The 15241-nt window shown below is 37.9% G+C and overlaps 1 long non-coding RNA gene across 1 annotated transcript in view; it reads left to right on the top strand.

Moving 5' to 3' along the window:
- The first annotated feature begins 226 nt into the window (after positions 1 to 226).
- LOC121076305 overlaps positions 227 to 15241 on the top strand; it is a 51506-nt gene continuing 36491 nt past the window's right edge. Inside the window, exon 1 of the long non-coding RNA XR_005823453.1 lies at positions 227 to 279. This is a non-coding gene — a long non-coding RNA (uncharacterized LOC121076305). The remainder of the gene's footprint in view (positions 280 to 15241) is intronic.

The following is a 15241-nucleotide window of genomic DNA, read 5'->3' as shown; positions in this document are numbered from 1 at the left end:
TATGTACTGGTATACATATATATATATATGTATGCATACATATACATATGTGGGTTTATACAACAGTAGAGATATTGAGTCAGTTGTTATACCATTTTACTGTCAATGTATCATTACTGTCTTAAAAGCTACTTCACTGAACTAGCTGAAACTCACTTGAAACCTTGATTTCTTGTTCTGAAGATACAAACTTACCATTCATTTTTCAATTGCTTTAGGTCAAACCTACAACAAAGGAAAAGGGCAGGTGTTAAGAAGAGAGAATGTGCTACAGAACAAGTAAATCTTTTTATTATTTTTACAGTATCTTGTCATAATGGTTTGAACAGAGCTATTGTTTCAAGCACAAAGCATTGCCAGGAACATGCAAGACATCTGATAATACATTTTTGGTAGCACTTTAGTTTCTGCAGCTGTGTCTGAACTGGAGTGTTTAAACATTGTGATCAAAAGTAAAAAATGAACATTTTCTATGAAGTAATGAGAGGTAATTTTTGTGTTGTTAACTACTTAAAGAGTGATCTAACATGAAGACGAACTTGTAATTGCTGGCCTTTAAAATCCAACTTCTAAAGTTTTGAAGCTAGATTGAAATTGCAAAGGCTTTTTAGAAGTAGGGAACCAATTTCATCAAGGCATTTTATATGCACACTATTTTTCTATTCAGTGAAGCACTTTTTTATTTTCAATGAACCCCATTTTGAAGTGACCCTAAGTATATGCCTCTTTGGTTTTAGGAAAATATGGCTGGGGAGGGAATGTTGAGGAGCAAGTGTGAAGGGGAGGGTTGCTGTGGGTTTTTTTGTTGTTTTTCTGTTTGTGTGTGCATAGGGTTTTTGTTTTCCATTGGTTGCTTTAGCTTACAAGGCAAGGTTGTTCCAAGACTATACACAGCTGGTCTGAACAGCAAAGGCATTTCAGGTCCATATCTTTCCTGATTTTGTGTAGGAGTTTGTTGAGGGTCTGAATGACTTTACTGGTGTTTACTCTATAATTTATTAGACTTCTCTGGAATTTAAAATGCTTTACCTGGAATTTACATTCACAAATCCTGTTGCGTGAGGATTTTGCCCGCAGGTTTCCACTATGTTCAGTGGTAACCATGTGGCTAAGCCCTACACTATTAGGTGCAAGTTCATGTGTCCTTCAGCACTGTCACCTTAGGACCTAACGTTGCGAACAACTGGTTTGGTGTAATAAGCTGAGGTAATTCTGGTATTTAGGCAATACATACCACTGTTTCTAAAGGGAGAAAATTAGGCATGGGTTGTTGTTAATGGAGCTTCAGCTTTTCTTTGTGCTGTGGCTTATCCTGGTGAAACTGTTACTGTTACAGTACCTGCTGCTAATTCTGCTTTAAGTTTCCTTTTCATAAGGACATACTGTGGTGACCACTACTGGGCTTCAGAAAGTTCTAATCCACTAGAAATTGCAGGATCACTCCTGGCCTAGTAAAGTTACAGAAGTTTTAGCGCTAGTTTACCTGTATTTCAGTCTCACTGGGTGTCTTTTAAACTAGTGTTTGCAAATGAGAACAAAATAAATTTCCCAAAAGAAAGATTAGATTAACTAATCTGTCTGAGGTTGCTGAAGAACGTGAAAATCTCTATGGTAAATATACATCTTGAAATATGTCAGCTCTGTGAAATATTTCTACATATGATTTAACCCTTTTAGTTGTATAATTCAGTCACTGCACAATTTGATTGTGATTTTACTTTGCATTCATGTCTAATACCTTCCCATTTAGTTCATTGTTGTCACTGATATCACTAAGTAAAAATCAGGGGCTCTGAGTGTAAAGGAAATGTTCATTGTGTGGTAGCATTACATTAATATCACCACCAAAAAAAATATTAGCACTGCGAAGGATTATCCTACTCTTCAGAAATTGCACTGTAGTCCTGTTCTTTTGTCTCTTTTGTTCTATATTATCCTTGTATCAGGTAATAAGAACTCAAATTATTGTTATGGCCTTCAAATGGGGGATAATTTGATTTACTATAGAAAATAATAAATGACAATTTTATCCGTGTTTTGTGATATTCATATTACATTTTTGCCAACCATAGATCATTTGAGGGAGAAATTGCTTCTGCAAATATATTTAACAATGGATAGTATAAACAAGAATGTACTTATGTTTACTTTTCTAGATACAACATTTGATCATTCTATCAAATATACAGCATGTATTTTAAATAGAAGAGTCCACAGAATAATTAATTGTTGCTGCCACTTTATTTAAGGAACTTTCACTGAAGTTTGGCTCATGGAAGCACTAACAATCAAATGATTATCCAGGTTTTGAAGTTAAAGTCCCTAGCTCAATTGTTTGACTAGCTTCACTGAAATAGAACATCTTAAGTCATTGGTACTAGTTATGCTGAACACATGAGAATTGTTTGGAGAAGGGCCTATAGGTAAGGTAAGAACACCACCAAGAAGGGGGCAAGTAAGCCTGCATCCACAACTTGCAGCTGCCAGTGAAGAAAGTGGCTCCCAGATATTCCATGGGGAAGGCAAGGTGCCTGTGAAGGGGGAGGGACATCCAGGAGAGGGAAACTAGAGAATTATTATTGATCTCTACAGAAGCAAGACATAAAAGAAAAACTTTGCAAAGTTACTACCCACTTTCCAGTGTGTCAGTGCTGTTAATACAGAGAGGGCTGTTCCTCAAACTTTAGAGCAGATAAATCATTGGTGAAGAGAGATTTATTTTTAATTTGTTACTTTTTTGTGTGCGCGCTCTGGTGTACTATTCATTGAACACATTAATTTTTTATTTTCACTGTATATGAAGCCCTATTGTACCAGGAGGTGGTATTTTCAGCCTTGAATTCTGAGCAGAGGAGAATGATGCTGCTACTAGTAAATGTGATGATAATGATCTGGGTTCACCAAAGGCGGTGGCGTTAGTAGTGAAATCCTAAAGGGATACAAAAGGGACTTGGAAAACCCAACAGGTGGCCAGCTCTGGGCAACGATGTTGTGCTGTTTGTCTTGTGATTCCAGATGGTCATATCCACTTTGAATAAATGGCCTTCTATTGCCACAGTTCTGGCAGAATAGGCTGTTAGTTATTTTTAAATATATTCTAAATTTCCATCATTAAATACTATTGACCCAGTATGTTGCAATACTGTTCCTCTCTAATATTGCTTCATTTTTCAATATCCTTCTCATCACAGGGAGCCAGTATTCCTTTTGTATCCCACTTATCACGTTTGTAAGGTAAGTCCTTTATCTCCCGTATTTTCTTTGATAAGTATTTTAAAATGCTGACTTCCTCTTACAGTTTTGGTCATCGGCTTGACTCAAGACATGCAAAAGCTTTGGCTTCCTGGAATTCAGATTAAAACCTTAGAGCTTTCTACAAACTAACAGTTGAGACTAAGGGAGTGTAGAAGTAGGACAGGGGGTAATGGTTTTAAACTAAAAGAAAGTAGATTTAGATTAAACATGTGGAGGAAATTACTTCATATGAGGGTGCTGAGGTACTGGAACAGGTTGCCCAGAGAAGCAGTGGATGCCCCATCCCTGGAAGTGTTCAAGGCCAGGTTAGATGTTCTTTAGGCAACCTGGTGTAGTGGGAGGTGTCCCTGCTCATGGCAGGGGGTTGGACTTAGAGGTCCCTTCCAACCCAAGTCATTCTGTGATTCTAGTATTTTGGTATATACTTGAATATTAATGTAAGCTTCTGGGGGCATTATAGATTTGGAAGAAGACCCATTCCTAAAGCCTACTGAGGAATACAGCTAATGCTAAGCCGCACGTTTGTCTTATGGTCAACTCTATGCTCACAGTGTCTGTTCTCACTCCATTTTCACCACATTCCATTGTTTATTTTTCATGAAAAATATCCCAGGGATCCTAATAGGACCAATGGAGAACAGCTATCATCTGTGGCCTTGCAGTTAAACTGATAATTGCAATGAAGAACTTTGAACATTTTAGATCTATGTTGCTATGGATTTAAAACTTGTACTTAGCTTCTGTAATTCCCTGGGCTCAGATTTTCTAATGAACTAACGCTTAATGTAAGGATAAATTTTCATCACCAAGCACAGCTCATAACAGTTTAAGTTCAGTTTATGGTCTGTTGATTGGCTAAGGCTGAGTTAATTGAAAGTAATTATAAATAGACTATTTGCAAACCATGGAAAAGAAAATCAGAGTGAAAAATTAAGCCTCCATGGTACAATTCAGTGAGTCTTATGGTTGGAGAAAAGAAACTATAATACAAACATAATTCCTCAGCTACCATGTTCTTCACACTATTATTGTTTGAAAAATAAACGCAAATAGTTACAGCACTTCCTACTGAACAGCAGGTCCTGTTGCCACTGAATTTCTCCAGAGAAAAACCTTTTCTTCCTTCTTAGACTTAATTCTAAGTGGGATACCTTACTCTGCACCCCCAACTAACCCTGGAAAATCAAAAATCTTATGAAATATATTTGTTTCAATGTGATTGCATTAATGTTATTTAGGGCTCATTGTTTATTTATTATATCTTTCTGGAATTGCTTATTCAAATGGTGAAGTTTGGATTAGGAAAAGTGATGAGCACCTACCATAAAGAGCAAACAGACTCAGTTGTTCTTGGAGGCATTTACCTGTTACAGGACTGGCTAGTTCAGAGGGAATAAAGCTGAACAAGAGACCTGGCTTGGCACTGTTTATCTGTGCAGCTTGCAGCTTGAGAGACAGCAGGATCTAGTTGCTGTAGGGCTACACCAGAAACCAGTGAATGTGAGGTCTGCCATGAACCCAGAATGAGAACTTTTGCAGATTGCATCATTTCTTATTCTCTTCCCATGTTGTGATGTGAAAGCTGCTTTTTTTTTTTTTTTTTTTTAAACCCTTCAGTAATGGGATTGCCTCTGTGTCTCGACCCGATACTGAGATACTCACAGCTTGGATTTAACTGGAGTCTCTGGGGTCTGTGTAATGTATATAATGCTACAGGGACTCTCGTCATCTTCCAGTTTTTTATAAAAACAACACACGTAGCCTCAGTGTCATAGAAAATAAAAATAAATAGGATGCTATGGGGCAAAAAACCCAGTAGCATAAAAGCCCATCCAGACTCCAGTGCTTATGGCGGAAAACAAGTCATTATGTAAATACTTAGTTATCCTACAAACCAACTTTTACAGAGCTTTCTACCCACTCAGCTTTTCTGTTTTGTTGACAGCTCTGTTGGAACATTAACGTGAATTTTAATTACATAATACTTGCATGAAATCTTGTAGGTACTTATCTTAATACTTTCATCAAAAGTTGTTGTAAATAGAGACAAACTTTATTAACACTGAGCAGCTACCTAGATGTCCACAGCACTGCATAGTGTCATCCTTTTGCTACAACAAGGTTGCCTTCCAAACTTATCTATTAGCTTAGATATCACACATGCACCAAAGCATTGGCTCACTTATATGGCTGTTCCCAGAAACATTTCTTCTTCTAGACATGTATTTTAATTTTTAGGTCATCTTGTGTGGAGCCAGGAGCTGGATGATCCTTGTGGGTCCCTTCCAACTTGGAATATTCTGTTCTAAAAGTGGATATTATAAGAATAATATGAACATCAAGCAGTATCTCTTAGCTGCTAGCCTATCAGTCTTGGAAGGAGGGAAAAAACAGTTTACATTCACAAGACCTTTCCTGAGTAGTATCTGCATATCTGGGATTGACAGTGATAGAAAAGAAAATAATGCATTTTTCAGGCTGTATGATAGGGATTTTTTTTTGCAGATGCATTTGACTTATAATCAGCAGTAAGCCCAGGGTCGCAGACATTCTGCAGGGCCATTCTACAGACCTCTAATTGAAACTGCAGAACGCTTACAGAGAACTTAGAGATTTGTAACAGATTCTGTGTTCATGTGGAAGTGTTGCTTATACGTTTCCACAACTGAGGGCTTTGCAACAATATTCCCTTTGTGAAATGTATCCCCGTGGTGCTGTCTGACCATTTCCCCCCCCCCCCCCCCCCCCCAAACTCATATGAAAACAAGTACAAGCTCCCCAAAAAAAGAATTTCAAGTTTTATAGACCCTAATCAAAACCTCGCTGTGTAAATCAGTAAGTTGTATGAATAGCTTCAGAACTTTTTTTTTTGTCTACCATCCTTCTTGTAGCCAGTGCAGGATAAGTGTGGTCCCAGTGTCAACTAGTCATTTAAGGGCAAAAAATAAAAATCCAAGCACTGCACTACTGAATATTTCAAAAGCTTTATAATATAGACTCTTTAAAAAGCCAATCCTGCAAGTCAATTGCAAGTAAATTGCATGATATGAGGAAATCATGTAATTGCTGGAGTGCACCAAGACTGATTTTTCAGAAATGCAACTAAAAATAGAGAAAAGGGTTTGCTTAGTTATACTTGGCCCTATTAACATGGGGAAGTATTACTAGCAAACAGCGTGCCCACGAAAGCACAGCTTACTCCTAATTTAAAACCATATGCTCATCAAAGTCTGAGAACATTTATATGAGTAAAAGTAAAAATAGTTGAGGGAATCTCTTATAGGTGATAATTTCAATATATTTATCTTCATGGAATGGCTATTGTAAATTGTTTCCTTCTTGATGGTAGAATTTAGGCTTTCGTTTCATTAAAGCTAGGCTGCTTTTTTATCTTTTGGACAATATGGCAACTTTAACAAAGTTTCTTTGGGCAGCTGAAGTTAATTAATTAATGGAAGGCTTAAACCTACCAATGTTTGTAATGCATAGCATAGCTAAACATTGTATGTAGAGTTGGTCAAAATTTATTTTTGGACAGAAAAAGACTTGCTGCAAAATATAATTATTTTTTTTTGGGGGGGGGGAGGAGGGGATAATAATTTTGCCCTAAAATAGAGTCCTTCGCTAAGAGCACGCTTCTGTTTGCTGTCTTATTTTAGTTCTAATTAGCATTACAATTCACATGCACATGGCACCTAACAATGACTCTGGTGCGTGTTACTCCATTCTGGGATACTTGTGTTGCTTCCCAGTTCACCTCCTCCATGATCTACCAAAGTCTGCCCTTCAGCTAATTCTCAGTGCATCCTGGGTGACTAAGGGGGCACGCGTACACAGCCCTGTTAGCATGCTACTGAGCACCCGATTGAGCTTGACCATGCTGGGGATTCACATACAAATGCTCCTGAGCACACTAGCATGGAGCCCAAGCATGGAAGAAATAAACTGGAAAAAAAAAAAAAAAAAAGTTGAGAGAGCTGAGAGCTGACTCGTCCATTTACACATTATGGAGCTAAGGATCATCTGAACCCCAGTCATTACTGCAGAACACTAGAAAATGTAACGTAACTGTAGTTTGAAAGGACATACCACTCAGTTCTAATCCACACAAGATCTATCAGCATTTTGATACAGTGTTAATTTGTTGTTGTTTCTTTGCTCCCAAAAACCTTCTACCCCAGGGAAAAAAATATAAATATTTGAGTATTATACCCAATTCAAGAGAAAAACAATACCAGACTTTTGAAGTATATAATAATGCAGAAATTCTTTGTTTCGTCGTACTCTGGGTTTATACAAACATGTCTGAAATATGTAGAATTGAGTAAGATAACTGGCTGCCTTTGGCATAAGCTTGCATCACCAAAACATACACGTTGCAAGAACCATTATTGTTACGAGAACTAAATGAGGACTTTACCAAAAAGTGAGCTATTGTCAAGTATACAGTGACGTACATTAAGAGATAAGAGGCATTTTATACCATCTAGAGATTCAAGATGTGAGTTTAAGGCATCAGTCTGCAAATAAAGCCATCTAATAGCAAGTAAAATGTGAGAAAGGTGATAAGAGAGTCATGATTCATGGCATGAGCGAACTGCATTATGAATTATCAATGAACATTATCATCAGAACAATGTCATACTCTTACAATTATGGTGCATCTTAAATGCAAATATAATTGCTTTGTATGCAATGAAATACAAAAGCCACATTTAAATAATAATGTTAAGGTTGTGATCCAAATTGGCAAAACCTTGAGTAGTCAGCTAAGCTGACATGATCTCATTCTTAACCTTTTCGCTGCTGGCAGAACAGAAATAGGATTGGAGAATGTGTTTATGAAACATCGGGATTTGCTGATGATATTGGAAATGTGTGTTTGTTCTTAGTAGATGGGAGGCCAAAGCAAATGGATATAATTTCTTTTCCTCTGTTTTGATGTCGTCATACTGATTTCGTGGTTGTTTCTGTAAAGCTGAGAGAAGAGGTAAGCCAAGTTATACTGCAGTTTATTATATTGGGGGGTGGGGAGAGGAAGAGACTGCAAGAATTTACAGTATAACAAAACTAACCGAAATGGCAGCAGAGACCAAAACCCACTGTGTTCATCTAGTGAGTTTCTCTGTTTAATTCTTCATACCAGGACTGGCATCATATAGCTAGAAACAGAATTACAGAAATATTTCAATAGTTAGTCAATCAAGTAATTCAGGTGTGTGCAGTGCTATGTAAGAGTTATATATGCTCTAATTCACCTGGTTCTGCCACCCTGCCCCAGGTGTGGGGCAGTAAGGTCTGTGGTTTTCATGCCACTTCTTTGAGAGGGCACAATACGTGTTTCTGACATAGCTGGTGTAAATAAACAATATGGGGAGGGGGATGCATCAGCTGCACAGAGGCCAGGTGTATCACATTCCTTTCCTTTAAGGAGCATGAAAGAGTAAGGAAAACACTGCGTGAAAGCTTGGTTTTGGTCACATCAGTGGTGATGATGAAAAAAGAAATCTTCAAAAGATTTCTTTTGACAAACTGTCCAGGAATTGTAGCATTACAAAGTTGCCACCTGCCATAAATGACCTAAATATGTATACATCATATACGTATAGAGTCTCTACCTGTTGCTCTAATTTTTAATAGGAATGTTGTATCAAATCAATCTTAAAGTGCTTCAGAGAAAACTAGGTCAACAAGATATTCTGTGGAGTTCTGTAGAAAAATATGCCAGAATGTTTCAGCATTTTGCCTAATTCGTTAATGCTATTCAAAAGGAAATTATAAACATTATTCTGTCACAGCATACATGCAACTTGTTGATTTCAGGTTGAGTTGCTTGAATTCCAAAAACACATTTTGTTTTCAGTTGTGCTCGCATGAATATTAACTTCTCTGAAGTTACTACATTCCCTCAGATTTGCATTAATATATTTCCGCATGAAATTGAGGCCACTGGGATATCCCAAACAAACCTGTAGTCTAAACCTACTCCTCGGTTTCAGCTTCAGTAAATTTATGATGCACAGATAGCATGCTTATCTTTTATAAGTAAATATTTACAAGCTCAGTGAAGGAGTAAAACACAAAATTTGTCAGAGATTCTCTCAAATCTTCTGTGTTTAAGTGTCTTTAAAAATGAACAAGAAACTCTATTATCACTAGATGCCATAAGAGGAGAGAGACATCAGTGTAACTGCCATGTGCTGTCAGAAACAAGTAGAATTCAGCCTGTTTAGTCCAATTAATAACAATTAAATAAAATTAATAAAAAAACATGGTGGCTGGGCTGCCTTTTGTGGCATCATAGGAGTATATTAAGTTTTCTAAAGGTCTCTACCTGGGACATTATTTGTTAGAAGAAGGCCCCAAATGAAGATCATTCCTTGTACCATAATGTACAAGGAACACTAAGACTGTATCCAGTAATGAAGTGCTTGACCCTTTTAGCCCTGTAGTTTCCCTACATTTATAATTCTAACGTTAACAATAACATTGTCATTGCCAAGAATGTTTTATTTCTAGGTAACTTCAGTTTAGAATGTAGTCATAAATATTAGTTAATCAAAGACTTTGTTCCTATAACAGTACTCTAATCCTATGATTTACATATCTCTTAACGCACAACTTCTGTTAATAACACTTCCTTAAATATGCAGAGTTAAAGTTTCCAAGGTAGTTGTCTGTGACAGGGTTCTTATGAAGAGAAGAGGTATGAAAAAGTCCGTAAATGCCTCAGTTATATATTCTATCAAGATTGTGGGCTAAAACTGGGAATTATTTTAAAAAACAAACTGACATGGGCTAGGACTGTTTGTGGAATGAAGACATGAGTTCCTATATCAGAGTCTTCCAGAGGATCAGATTCTTCTAGGATTAAACTGTTAAGAGACCGCAGACTTATTTGTGCTAGCTCTAGAACCAGAATCAGAATAATTGAACAAGTGTGAAGCACTAGGTTATTACAGTTCTGTTTTTTTTTCAGCGCCGAAGGTAGCACAGTGGTGTGCTGTGACAGATGATGTGTTAAACTGGGATGATTGCTCCTAACTAGGGTACATCTTCGTGAAACTGTGGGCGGTATAAATATTATTTGTATTTATAATGCACCTCAGGTGAAGGGGGCGTTTCAGGATTCAGGAGCAGACTGTCATCCAGGAAACGCACAGTCAACTGTCCTGATCCTGACTGAATCTAATCCTTGTCTGCATAGCGCTGCCTGATTTGTGCAGGAATCCAGGATGCAGATTTTTACTATGGCAGTGCATGTTTGAAGGACAAATGCATAGATGGGCTGGAACGTTAAGAACAGAAACATAACTAAGGAGATCATTCACAAATTAACTTAATTTTCTTTAGGTTTTGAAAGAGACTTTTCAGAGGGCAATTGTATAGAAGTACTAACTTCAGATAAGATGAAGAGCAAATATGCAAATATAGTAGAAAGAAAAACTGTGGTAGAATATGTTGAGCCTTTCAGAAGTTATAACTAAATGAAAGCAACTTCTCCATTCTTTCATACATAACATACATAATATGCAATCTCTTTCATTCCTGATTGGTAGTAGAGGGGTGTGTGTGTGCATATTTTTGATTACTTCTCCTGCACAGTGGCTGAGCTGTTGGCCACACTCTATTCAATCTCTGTTCACTTTTTCTGTCAACACCTGTTTCTCTCTACCCTCTCTTGCCTTCAAGAATGAAAACTTATATATAAAAATAGAAGGTAGGGAAGACTGAATTCAATCAGCTCAGTAATTCCCAGTAGCAATAAATCACTTTTGTGATTGTTCTCTCTCTGATACGTATTTTTCACTTAAGCAAGTTCCCAGGAAAAATTATTTATCCTTAATAAAGGGGAGGAGGAGGCAGCTTGCGGACTGTTCACCTTCATACCTGCTAATCTCCAGTGGCCCTTAAGGGGCTGAGCTTTGTGCAGCTCCCTGGTCTCATAAGGAAAGGTCATCTGTGAAATGACATGGCTCAAGGAGGCGGCACTTAGAGATGCACTATCAAAGTGTAAGCTGTTAAGAGGTGTGCTTTTGTTACTCTTGTCATTTTTGTACCTTGTGACCAAAAGCACCATATTTCTGAAACTTCTGTGAAACCCACTAGGAAGAGCCATTGGCACCTCACTTTACCAAGTTCTTCTAGATACCGGCAAATCACCTACGTTTTTACATTTTTACAATTTTGAAAGTAATTGTATTATTTGTATGATGTGGAATTGATTCTTGCAATGTTTATCTACAGTTTATATGGTAGCATTCTTTGTCCCTTTGACTTTAAGAACAAACACCACAAAGGAAGCATGTATCAGTAGTTATTTTTGTTTTTGTTTTTTTTTAGTAAATCCATGGCCAGCAAGAAAACATTTTGACTGAAATTGGCATGTGCATCTTGAGAACAAAAAGTGATTTGCAAAGACTGTAGAAATAAGTTCGTGTTTAGGATGCTGATTCTGGGGATGCATCCCCAGAATGCAAACTGGCACCAGCTATTCGATATCGCTTTTTATTGCTTCAGACAGAGCAGTGTATCAAATATGTCTGCTGCCTCCTTACCTATCACATAAGATCAGATATTGCTGATAAATGTTTGTTTTCCTCCAGCCATATTTTATATTTAATATGTTTTATAGTATATTCTGATGCTTGGAAGAATCATGGCAGCATGCTTTTAAAGAACGTATAAAATGAAAAATTGGTATATGCAGGGTAAAAAAAGTGAGTGTACAAGGACAAATATTACTGGGCTTTGCCATTGACTTCACAAAGCATAAGCTTTATTCATTTATCTATTTATATGGCTTGGGACCAGGATTTCAGCAAGGTGAGCCCAATATGCCCCTGAAACAGAAAACCCATTTTGAACTGTATATGCCTGGACAGAAGAGCATTTAGTGACATTTCTTTAGGAAAATGCATGTTTTTCTTCTGTCATGTGCCACCTCCTTACTTCTCACTGCTTTTTCTGTTTCATCAGGATGATTTGGTTAGCCTCAAAATAAACTAGCTATCTGTGTGGATGGAGAATTTTGATATCAAAGTGCATTAAGAAGATCTATTTGTGAGACATCAGAGGTCTACCTTACCTCTCTCTGAACCCATTGCTTCCCAGTCAAAGGTAGATAGTCAAATTGGGGATCCCTCCTCAGGGCTGGAGGGAGAAAGGTTCTGATGCTTAAAGTTCTGAGGTCTGGAGGTACCTGAGAAAAGTAAAAGGGCCCTCCCTTGGTGTCAAATAATAAGAGGAAAAAATGTTTTTAACTCCTTTAAGGTCCATATAGGAGAATAGTGCTGCAGTTCCACAGGAACCTGTGATTCAGGCCGTAGATCTGTAGTGCCACTTTATAAATCATTCACAAAATACGCACTGTGTTTCATTCCTTTCCTTAAGGAAAGTATTATGAGGGAATATGAAGTAAATGAATTTTTAATAGGGCCTGATAGTGAGAGCATTGACTCTTCTGGAGAGACTGGAGTACCAAAATAAACCTCTGCTGCTTCTGTGTTAATTAAACTGACCTACCTCCTTTCTCTCTTTTTCATTCTACCTGTTACACTGATAATCGGCTGCTAGGAGTTGAAAATGAAATCAGAAACTATTGAATGTTGGGAAGGAAAGAAGAAGAAACCGTGTGTCCATGCAGATTCAAGTTATATGTATATGCCATCTCCATGTAGTTTTGTATGGTCTTATGATTTTTTTTGCTTTTCTTTCTCGTTGTTATACAGTACGATGAGACAGGTTATTCTCCAGGTATTCTGGGTTCTGCTATGGTCAGGAATTTTCACAGAGCAACCAGATTTTCAGCCAAGAGAGGTTTGGGTAGCTTAAAGTAAATCTGATCTGAAAGTATTTAAAAGATGTTTATCTTACCTTAGCCTATAACGCTTTCTAGCTGTTACCTATTGCTACCTAAGCTCTATATTGTGAGCTACTACACAGAGTATAGTCACTGTTTCATTTGCCTTTGAGAATCAGTAGCCTAAAGGTCATAGTCTTTGGATGTGCAAAAGTGATCTAAATGAAATAAATTGCACCCACACAGCTATTTATGCCCAAAGTTACCATGGTTTCAGAAATTTAGGCCCCAAAACTTGAGTAGAAGTCTAAAGTACTTTGTTCATGATCCTGCAGCCCTGTGTGTGTGAGATAGTTGTTTAAACTGAGATAAATTTCAGATTATAAATCTGTACAGTCATTCCATAGCAGAGGAGTGAGTGACTCTTATTCCATAGCATCGCTATCCATCAGATATGAGAATTGTGTCTAAACAGCCATAATTTTGTATAATAGAACAGAAGTCAATAAGGTAGGGAATTATCAGAGTCCCTGCCTCTGAAAACTGGCTGTCATTGGTATGTATCTAGAAACACAGAAGTATTATCTACTGTCAGTGTTCTATCCATTATTGCTATCTCTTCATAATTTCAGCTAGCATCTGTATTACTCAGATTGCTATTTGCCTGACTCTGATATCACACACTTTTATTATTACTTTCTCTCAACATATTGAACTTCCAGGAAAAGAAATATTAAATTCTCCCATCATATGTTATTTGTGTCTTACCTTCCATCCAACATGAAACAGTTTTTTATGTCATAACACAGTCCCAAATGTGTATATTTAGTGCCTGATCTAATGTCTGTTCCAACCCATGGAAGTCTCTGTGGAATTAGGATTCACATAACGCCCTTACTACTGCTAAAATACCTGATTGAAGATGTCTCTGAGTAGTAATTACTTAGGAGGAATAGCAGTAACTGAAGGCTGGGCAGAAACACCTGGGGTGCATTTGGAGGTACTGGAGCGTTCATTATTTACTGTGGGGAAGGTCTGTACTCCCCAAGAGATAAGCAGACTTAGATTTCATTGTTTGATGCTGCCTTTGAAATTGTATAGCAGATTTCTGTAAATGGATGAAGTTCTTAATTAAATGAGGAAAAGTATACTGCAGCTGGCACAGTGGCTGCTGTGCTGTTTTGTGAGCTGCTAAATAGAAATGGTTTTATCCTTCCTCATTTTTGATGCCAGTGTGTCTCAGTCATTTGCAATTAATTACTACATCTGAAAAATGGCTAAGGGGAGAGAGGATTAGTGTATGCGCAGGGTGGGGATGTTGGTATCGGGGGTCCCGAGCTGTCATAGACTGTAGGGGTAAGCACACAGGCCAAATGTTTCCTCAATATAATCAGCACTGAACGCGTTAACCTTGTGGGCAGGGGACCTCAGGGTTTCAGTTAACAAACATTAGAGACAAATGGACTATTTTCTGCTTCCCAGGGCTATCATTTCAAGCAGTTTGCAGGCTGTGGAGGAGTAAGCTGAATGAGTTTACATGCAATTCGTGTTTTTGAGGTTGCTCTTAGAGCTGCAGGATCTGGAATGTGTCTAAAATAAATAAGGAGCTTTACAGAGTGGTTTTGTGGCAAGGAAGGAATTTTGCCCCCAGGTTCCAGATGGACAGAATGAAGCACTACTTTGTGGTTACTCCTGGTTTCATTGCCAGTGTCATTTCCATAGGCCCTGGGCTTATGCCACAGTGAGTACAGAAGACATTCTTCCATGGCACCAATTTTTCTTCATTGCTGGAAGGATACTGGGTTTTATTGCCCTGTACCCTGTGGCTTGCAAGGGAGCAACTATGTAAACATTACAGTTGGAACCTGGGAATGAAGGGACAACCTTCCCAACCTTCTGAGAAGGACTTAAAGGGTGAGGCAAACCTTAGGAACTCAACTTGGAAAGGAGCTCAGCTAGACCAGTCACTTTGCGCTCCAAGAGCGAGTGCAACTAGACCATCCCTACAAAGGATTTGGGAGGAAATATTCATTCCTGACTGTGAGATGAACTGCAAGACTGAATCAGACTTTGCAATAGCCTGCCTTCAGGAAAAATGCCATCCAAATCCCTCATTCCTTAGGATAAAGCCAGTATTTTACATGGTTATTCATTGGTAGCCTTTTTATGAGTTTGTCTCATTAA

This window comes from Cygnus olor, chromosome 11 (assembly GCF_009769625.2).
Source record: "Cygnus olor isolate bCygOlo1 chromosome 11, bCygOlo1.pri.v2, whole genome shotgun sequence".
NCBI lineage: Eukaryota > Metazoa > Chordata > Aves > Anseriformes > Anatidae > Cygnus > Cygnus olor.
This window is presented reverse-complemented; position numbering and strand designations above follow the sequence as displayed.